Source organism: Panthera onca, chromosome D4 (assembly GCF_046562875.1).
Source record: "Panthera onca isolate mPanOnc1 chromosome D4, mPanOnc1 haplotype 2, whole genome shotgun sequence".
Taxonomy (NCBI): Eukaryota; Metazoa; Chordata; class Mammalia; order Carnivora; family Felidae; genus Panthera; species Panthera onca.
In genome coordinates, this window is record NC_138351.1 from 45,235,532 (window position 1) to 45,243,873 (window position 8,342).

At 40.3% G+C, this 8,342-nt stretch overlaps 1 pseudogene; it reads right to left on the reverse strand.

Moving 5' to 3' along the window:
- Positions 1 to 7,195: 7,195 nt before the first annotated feature.
- LOC132663861 (putative monooxygenase p33MONOX pseudogene) lies at positions 7,196 to 8,016 on the reverse strand (annotated as a pseudogene).
- Positions 8,017 to 8,342: the final 326 nt, after the last annotated feature.

Below are 8,342 nucleotides of genomic sequence, written 5' to 3' on the forward strand. Positions count from 1 at the left end.
AAGTTGGTTAAAATGGTCTTCTCAATACCCTCTTTCCCCCCTTAACCCTCATTTAGCGGTTTGCTCGTGGCCAATTATGAACTATCACCGCATCTCTTCTGCTTCCCCCACCCCCAACTTGAGTACTGCTAGTAAGTAAAACTATTCAATAGTTAAGTGGAGCCCTAATTAATGAGTCTGATTCCTGCCTGACACAGGCTCATTTTTAACCTGGTAAACTCATTAAACCTCTGCTCTTCATTTAGCCACGGGTGACTAGAGTATCATAATTTCAACTAAGTGTTCTCAGTGATTTAATGGCCCTTGAATTTTCCACATTCCCATAGTGTCCCATCTGAGAAGCTCAGTCGGTATCCTTAGTTTATTTAGTGCAATGAGAAATCTCTCTGATCTGCCCTGAATTCAAGTGATGGCTTTAAAGACAAATGAAAGCAAACCACTGGCTCCACAATTTCAAACAACCCGTTTTGCTTTAACCGTAAATCAGTTGAGGGGCCTGAAACGCAGACAGTTTCCAGACAGACCAGGCCATCCCCTGAGTTAATGAGAAGACTTGTGCTGAGGAACAGTCCCCACCTCCACCAGCAGATGCCAGCACTTCCTCTTCTTGGCTAAGAACTGGCCCAGGGGTTTGGCCTCCACTCCCCACATCCTGTAATTCTAAAAATAAAGGCAGATTGAAATCCACAAAAACAAACAATACACACACACACTCACACACAAAATCAAAGGTTGTTCTCTATCTGCTTTCACTCGCTGTTACTGCCCAGTTAGGCACATCAAAGGGAATTCTCAAAGAGCTATCTGTTTTGTCATTGTTGTTACTGCTATGTTTGTGTGAGTGTGTAGATAGCTACAAAACTGCTTCCTTCTCCCTCCAGAAGAGAATTTCCAAAGCTCAAACACGCCAAGGTGAGTTGGTTTCTAATTTTCATGAATTCTCATAAAGCCCGTCAGTAGCAAGTGCCCAGTAAGAGTTTTATAGCAGTGACAGCTTTGCAAATATTGTAACATATGTAACTTGGACTGGGTCAATACATGGTGGGGAAATCAGATTGTGAGATGGTCGAGCTGTTCATTTTGGCTGTCTTTACAATCAATCAGCCAGACCAACTGAGCCTGCAGTGATACTCACTGATTATTGAGAAAGCTAAAACAAATGGATTGGCCATGCTGTCTGCCAAGACCCGTTCAAAAGTTACAGCCTCTGTCGATTATCAGCCAGGTGCCATCTTTTGAAAATCAGTTATTAGAAATGACTCCTAGGTCCATCTACAAATGAGGCTACATTTTAACTGCCCCCCTCCAAAAGTGCATTAGTTCAATTTATTTCAATATATTTTATTCGGTGGATTTTGTAGACTGACCTGTTTCAGAGGCCCAAAGTGTAGAGATTTTGGTGCCAGGCCACAACAATAATGATTCCTGATGCACCCCACCTTGCCTCTTTTTCTTCTTGGGGTATCTTTTGCTTTTGTGCTAAATTCAAAAGCTTGTTAAAAAAAAAAAAAAAGCAGTTGTCTCAAATGTATTTCCCAACTGTGAAGGTAAAATTCTTCAAAGAAGATCCAGGTTCCAGAGTGATAGGTGAGACTCCTCAGTCCTTTCTCAAAACCTGCACAAGTGACTGGACGTATTAAGCTACCATGGTTCCGCACTGCATTCTTTACTTCCGTGACTCATCCATGACTACTGGCAGGATAAGTGCATTGTGTGAGTTGCCTGATACAAATGTCTCTAAGTTGCTAGGTTCAGGCTAAGATGTTCCAGTAAAAAGGAAGGCAGTCCCCAGCCTTTGCCTAAACTTGACTCAAATCACACCTACTTAGAATAAATGACCTCCACGGTATTTTCTTCAGGACTCCTCTGGTTATAATAGAGATAGATAAGAAATCAAGAAGCCGTTTCTTAACGTTTCCAGTTAGAGAAAAAGAGGAAAAATTCATCAAAAATAAATCGACTCAAAGACAATATTTCCCTCTTGATTGAGTTTCCTTTAGGTTCAGGTAGAGATTGAGAGTAGATGGGCCACAAAAGAAATATGGCTAAAGAAAGAGGGAATGCATACCTTTAAAACGTTTTGTTTATTCATCCTAAACTACTATCTTTACGGTATGCAAGCATGGAGTCCTCTTTTCCATTTAAGCAGAACTTTGGAGGAATCAAATTAAGGAAGACGACTTAGTAGTGAAATGGATTTTTCTGGACACAAAGGAACTTGTGTTCAGGTCAGCAGAAGGTGGAGGGAAATGGAAGAGAATGTATTAGATCACACTAAGAAAAAGGCAGTAACAAGTTGTGATGAAACATTCAAAGGCAAAGACTGTTGTCTCAATAATCTACATTCATCCATTTAAGAAGTTTTATTTCAGTAATAGAGCTGCCTCCTGAGTTTTAAGCTGAGTGGCTGTCCCCTCGGAAACGACATTTACCTGCCTTTCTTCCAGCTTTGGTGTTGACTCCATGACTAAATCTGGCTAATGAGCAGTACAGAAGTGATGTGTAACTTCTGGTCATGCGTTTAAGGAAGCTAATTGCTCTCCTCTTTCTCTTTCTTCCCCCAAACTGCAATGTGGATATGGGGGTTCATTTTTGACCATGCAGATGAGGGCAACGCCTAGTGGATGATGTAAAGAATGAAGGCACCTAGATCCTACACCACCTTGGAACCACCCCACACCTCTAGACTGCCTACTGGTATATGAGGGGGGTGGCTTCCCTGATCTGTAGTCAGATCAGCAACAGCAGTACCTGGGAGTTTATTAGAAATGCAGAGTTCCACCTCAGGCCTGCTGAATTATAATCTGCATTTAAAAAAAGCATCTCCCAACAATTTGCATACGCATTAGAAGTTGAGAAGCATGGGTATAGTGGTAAAAGCATAGACTTTGAAACTAGATCCTGAGTTCAAATGCAAATCTGTTACTTAAAATTAGCTGTGTCCCTTTGGGCAAATCATTAAAACTCTCTGACTCAGGTTTTTCATCTGTAGATTGGGGATATTAATAATACCTCCTCAATAGGATTGTTGGAAGGATTATATCAGTTAGCATATGTGAACAGGTTGATGTAGTGCTATGGAAGGCTTGTTATTATTATTGCCAAAGAGTGAACTTCTCTTTTGTTTAAGCCATTTAGCTTCTGATCACATTCAGTACTCATGAAGCTTATATTTTAGTGGAAAAGAGGGGAATGACCAGGACATGGGGATTATCTATCAAGTTTGGGTTTCATTATCAGGTTGTGGCTCAGACTGTGTTTCTTGATTACTAGTTTGGAAAAAGTAAGCACCATAAAAACAAGAAGTGAAATATAGATCAAAACCTCCTAGGGCCTATGAGGTTATGGTTATTACAAAATCTGTCTAGGGCCAAAAAGGTTTTCGCATAATGGACTTTGTGACTCTAGGAAACCTATATTCCAAAGCAAAGTCGGAGGACTACTAAGTGGGGAGCTGAGATGGTTGGTGCCCCATTAGTTTCCCTGATCAGGCTCACTCATTGCTGAAGAGCAGGCAAAGGGCTCCTCTATGAGGTTTGATGAGTATCACCAGGAAGTATCACTTCCTCCTGGAGAATCTTGACCTTAATGGGAACTCATTCATTATAACTCATTCATTATAACCTTTGGGGAAGTATCCAAATCTTCTACTCTCTTCCTTAAAACTGTGTTGTTTTTCTTATTAAGTTATCAGTGTTACTTATATATTTTGTGTTTTTCTTTTGAAATCTGTGACTTTTCATTTTTCAGTGTCTTTTGATAGGGAAGCATTTCTAATTATTGTCAAATCCAATTTAGACATTTTTTTCTCTTATGGTTTGAGGGTTTTTTTGTGTCTTATTTAAGAATCTCAGGGTCATCAAGATTTTTTTTTCCTCAATATTTTCTTTAGAATTTTGATACTTCTCATATTTAGGTCTGTGACACAGTTTGAGTTCTTTTTTGTGTAGACAGTTTAAGTTAATTTTTGTGTAATGTGTGGGGTGTAAGGGTCAAGGTTCACTTTTTTTTCATGCAGATATCTAATATCCATCATCACTTGTAAGAAAGACCATCCTTTTTTCATTGAATTGCCTGACTTGTCTGTCAACAATTAATGGGTTATAAACAAAGGGTTTATTTCTAGATTATTGATTTATGTGTTATATAAAGGATACATTATCCTTACACCAGTATCACAGCCACTGTAGCTTTGTGATAAACCTGGAAATTAAGTAGTGTAACTCCTCCAATCTTCTTTTACAAAATTGTCTTGGCTTATCTAAGTCCTTTCCATTTGATACAAATTTTAGTAATACCAGGAAAACAGGCCTAAACATGGGCAGTCCTGGGAAAACTGGCATGTCTTTTCCCCCAAGAATGATTGGAAATCATTGATTTTTTTTTTACAACTTTATCAGGATTGTGCATGCATTAGGCGGTAAAACAGCATTTTCTACCAGACTTTGTCGGTCTTTTATTTGGGGATTCTAGAAAGTCCATATTAGCCTCTGGTTGTAAGAATTTTGAAATTATTCCTTGGGTTTTCCAACTCATTCTTTCATTTGTTTGTTTTTGGATTTTTTTTTTTAATTTAAGTCCAAGTTAGTTGACATATAGTGTAATGGTTTTAGGTGTAGAATTTAGTGATTCATCACTTACATATAACACCCACTGCTCATCCCAACAAGTGTCCCTTGCTGATTTAGCCCATCTCCCTGCCCAACACCCTGCCAGCAACCCTCAGTTTCTTTTCTGTATTTGAGTCTCTTATGGTTTGTCTCCCTCTGTTTTTAGTTTTGCTTTCCTTCCCTTTTGTTCATCTGTTTTGTATCTTAAATCCTGCATGTGAGTAAAATCATACAATATTTGTATTTCTATCTTATTTTGCTTAGCATAATATATTCTAGTTCCATCCATGTTAGTGCAAATGGCAAGATTTCATTCTTTTTGATCACTGAGTAATATTCCGTTATGGGTACATATATATATGTACACACATGTGTGTATGTATGTGTATACACACACACACACACACACACACACACACCCCACATCTTCTTTATCCATTCGTCAGTCAGTGGACATTTGGTCTCTTTCCATACTTTGGCTACTGTTAATAGTGCCACTATAAACATTGGGTGTATGTGCCCTTTCAAAACAGCACTCCTGTATTCTTTGGATAAATACCTAGTAGTGCAATTGCTGGGTTGTAGGGTAGTTCTATTTTTAGTTTTTTTGAGGAACCTCCATACTGTTTTTCAGAGTGGCTGCACCAGTTTGCATTCCCACCAGCAGTGCAAAAGAATTCCTCTTTCTCTGCATCCTTGCCAAAATATACTGTTGCCTGAGTTGTTAATTTTAGCCATTCTGACAGGTGTGAGGTGGTATCTCATTGTGGTTTTGATTTGTATTTCCCTGATAATGAATGTCGTTGAGCATTTTTTTTCATGTGTCTGTTAGTCATTGGGATGTCTTCTTTGGAAAAGTGTCTATTCATATCTTTTGCCCATTTCTTCACTGGATTTGTTTTTTGGATGTTGAGCTTGGTAACTTATATATTCTTCATAGATTTTGGATACTAACCCTTTATCTGATATGTCATTTGCAGATATCTTCTCCCCTTCTGTTGGTTGCCTTTTAGCTTTGCCGATTGTTTCTTTTGCTGTGCAGCTTTTTATCTTGATGATGTAGTTCATTTTTGCTTTTGTTTCCCTTGCCTCTGGAGACCTGCCATGTAAGAAGTTGCTATGGCTGAGGTCATACAGGTTGTTGCCTGCTTTCTCCAAGGATTTTGATGGCTTCCTGTCTTATGTTTAGGTCCTTCATCCATTTTGAGTTTATTTTTGTGTATGGTGTAAGAAAGCGGTCCAGGTTCATTCTTCTGCAGTTTTCCCAACACCGTTTGCTGAAAAGACTGTCTTTATTCCATTGGATATTCTTTCCTGCTTTGTCAAAGATTATGTGTCTGTTTGTGTGCCAGTACCATACTGTCTTGTTGATTAAAGCTTTGTAATACAGCTTGAAGTCCAGAATTGTGATGCCTCCAGCTTTGGTTTTCTTTTTCAGGATTGCTTTGGCTTGTCTTTTCTGGTTCCATACAAATTTTAGGATTATTTGTTGTAGCTCTGTGAAGACTGCTAGTGTTATTTTGATAAAGATTGCATTGAATTTGTAGATTGCTTTGGGTGATATCAACATTTTAACATCCAACTCATTCTTTGTGGGAAGCAATGCAACCAAATTTTATTTTGTACAGGAGCACAGGATCAAGAAGGTCAAAATTGTCTAAACCAGTCAACGAACATCTGTATGATTTGCCTGTGCTTTTTAGGAGCATTTGCAGCAGTAAAGGGATTAAAAAAAATCCTAGGTTTTGGAACAACATAAATATTATTTATGTAATAGACAATGATCAAAGTTCTTGTTTAAGTTGAATGATATGAGGGGTGCCTCTGTGGCTTAGTCGGTTGGGTATCCGACTTCGGCTCAGGTCATGATCTCACAGCTTGTGAGTTTGAGCCCTTCGTTGGGTTCTCTGCTGACAGCTCAGAGCCTGGAGCCTGCTTAGGATTCCGTGTCTCCCCCTCTCTCTCTACCCTCCTCTGCTCATGCTCTGTCTCTCTCTGTCTCAAAAATAAACATTAAAAAACTTTTTTAATGTTTATTTTATTTTATTTTTTTACCAGAGGGAGAAAGAGAGACTGAGCACATGCTGGGGGGAGACGGGGGGCAGAGAGAGAGGGAGACACAGAATCCAAAGCAGGCTTCAGGCTCCGAGCTGTCAGCACAGAGCCCAACGTGGGGCTCGAACCCACACATTATGAGATCATGACCTGAGCCGAAGTTGGACGCTTAACCGACTGAACCACTCAGGCGCCCCTAACAAAAAATTGTTTTTAAGTCAAATGTTATGAAAGTAGGTAATGAAGTCCCCCCCCCCCCCCGCCCCCAACATCACTGCTAAGATCATTTCATCAGACTTTAAATTAGAGCAGTACAAGGGTGTCTGGCTGGCTCAGTTGGAAGAGCATGTGACTCTTGATCTTGGGGTTGTGAGTTCAAGCCCCATGTTGAGTATAGAGTTTACTTAAAATATATATATATATATATATATATATATATATATATATATATATATATATATATATATATATTTCCAGGTAAATAAGGAAGGAGACTCTCTCTATACAGAGTCCCTAGAATAGAAAGAGCCCTAGAACCTAGTAGGCACAAGCGCATTCAAGTTTAAGATTATGGGTCTGTGGCATTTGTTTCTTCCCTTTTATAATTGGGATGTCCATCTTGGGTTGCTTGAATGTTGCTGGATCTTCAGCCATGCAAGTGGCCTGGGTCTGGACCAGTTTCACTGGAAAGGGCATCTGGTCCCCTTTGTGTGCCTGAGTGGCAAAACCCAAATCAAACTTTTGGAGGGGACTTAGTTCAAAGAAACTGTATTTATCTGATGAGTTTCTATATTCCCTACTTCCAGAATCCATGGTGCTAGGATTGGGCCAGGTAAGGCTGTGGAAGAACCAGAAGTGTCCCAGTCTCTGGGTTTCTGCTTAGGGGGAGCTGGGGGGTGAAACTGGCTGATGCAGCCTGCCTCTCTACTTTTATCTCTTCACTGTGTATCTTTCATGTATGATGAGCTTCTGCTTGGAGGTACTTGATCTCCTTGGTGGGAAGGCCTTTGTGGAGTATGCATTCAGCATCTCTCTGCCCTGCTTTTTGCTCAAAACACTGAATGCTCCTCTGGGTCTGCTCTGTGATCAGAGAATTCATGATGGCATGGGTAGCTCTAGCATTCGTCACCGGGTCGTTGTTCACACTATCAATGCCAAAGGGTCATGGCAGGGAAGGTCGTACTGTCCTCCTCTTAATCCATCTTGTCAAGGTCCTGATACTTGGGCTTTGGAATCACTGGCTTTCCGGGCATGCTGCCCATGACTGATGGAAGAGGAGCCATGGTGTAGTGTTCTTGAGGGCATCCTCATGCCTGACTGCCTAGCAGTACATCCTGATGGGGAAGATCATCTTGTCTAGAAGCCTACCAGGCTCAAGAGCAGGCCCTTTGGGCCCTCTCAAAGCCATTGAAAGACTGGAATCCAGGTGTTTTAACTAGATAGACTTCTGGACCTGAGTCTCTGTCACCACAGTGAAATGATATGGCCATCATGCTGACAAATATTAACAAGGAACATTGTCCAGCTGCTGCAATAGCAAAGCTTCCTTGAAAAATCTACCCAGAGGTTCTGTTTTTTCACCATTATGGGGCTGTCGGAGGCCTGAGCTCTACCACTAAAGGACTTCTAATACCCAGATCTGTAAGAAGTGGTGCAGTTGTACCCAAGTGATACATG